Genomic DNA, 1445 nt, shown 5'->3' with positions numbered 1-1445 from the left:
TTGATTAGACAAAAATATCCTTTTAAATTAACAAAATTTTAAAATTTAATTAATTATAATTTTATAGTTTCAAATAATTTAAACAACAAAACAAAAAATATTAAAAAAACAAAAAATTAAAATTTCTTCGCCTTCTCCAATTTCTCTAATCATTCGTACCCCCTCTAAGCAAAACATATCAAAGAAACAAAAAATCAATCGTTCTTCATCTTCTCCAATTACCTCTCTAAAACAAAGCAGTGAAAATCTCAAACCAAAACCCTAAGTTCTTTGCCGCTGCCCTGAAAATGTCCAACCAAAATCCCTTGGCCCAAATGGGTTACAAGCAGAGTGGTCTCTATCTTCTCCTTCAAGAAGAAAAGCCCGCCAATACCAATCTTGATCCTGAAGATTCACGAAATACTTTCCATCAAGCCTTATCTCTGACTCAGTCCTCTTCTCTCCACCGAACAGTAGATAAAGAAGGATGTTACCGAGAACCTCGATTCCCGCCTCCGCCGCTCTCACTGCCACGTGGTGAACTATGTTTCCACCTGAACTGTCACCCGCCATGTATACATAAACTTTTGATTCCGATTCGGATCTTCCGCTCCGGAGCCATTTTCTCGATCTGACCCACTCCAGAGCGGTCCAGCCGTCCTCGTAGGTGCAGGGAAAGCGGTGCTCCAGTGAACGGCGGTAGTTGACAGAGACGACGACGGAATTGCTTACATTGACGAGACCGTGGCGACAAAGAACCTAAGATTTTGGTTTGGGACTTTCACTGATTTGCTTCATAGGGGGTAATGGGAGAAGATGAAAAATGATCAACTTTTTGTTTCTTTGATATGTTTTGCTTAAAGGGGACACGAATGATTAGAGAAATTGGAGAAGATGAAGAAATTTTGATTTTTTATTTTTTAATATGTTTTTATTTTGTTGTTTAAATTATTTGAAACTATAAAATTAGGATTAATTGAATTCTAAAATTTTGTTAATTTAAAATGATATTTTTGTCTAATCAAATAAAAAAAGGATGTTTAAGACTTTTTATAAAATTAAATAAAAATATTTTTTTATATATTTTTATTTAATTAAATGGGTGTATTAGTAAAAATGGTGATATAATATATATTTAGAAAAACAAAAATTAAATGTTGATGTGGAAAATAAATTTCACGTGGCTTGTTATTATTTGTCCATATTTTAAATGTATCGGTACGTATGAATTTATTATCGTACCGTAGCAAATACCTTAGTTAATATAAGAAAATTTTTAAATTAATATTTTAATAAATATATAACAAATGTATTAAAATAAACATCGAATTAGAATATAACACATCAAAGAGAGTAATTACATATTATTTTAGAGAGAGTATAGTAGCATTTCATGTATATAACATTTAAATAAAAGTCTTTCATTACTTAAAGAACAATAATAATTCAGATAAAGCATAATTACA

The sequence above is a fragment of the Arachis ipaensis genome, chromosome B07 (assembly GCF_000816755.2).
Source record: "Arachis ipaensis cultivar K30076 chromosome B07, Araip1.1, whole genome shotgun sequence".
NCBI classification, from domain to species: Eukaryota; Viridiplantae; Streptophyta; class Magnoliopsida; order Fabales; family Fabaceae; genus Arachis; species Arachis ipaensis.
Note: the sequence above shows the minus strand (reverse complement) of the source record.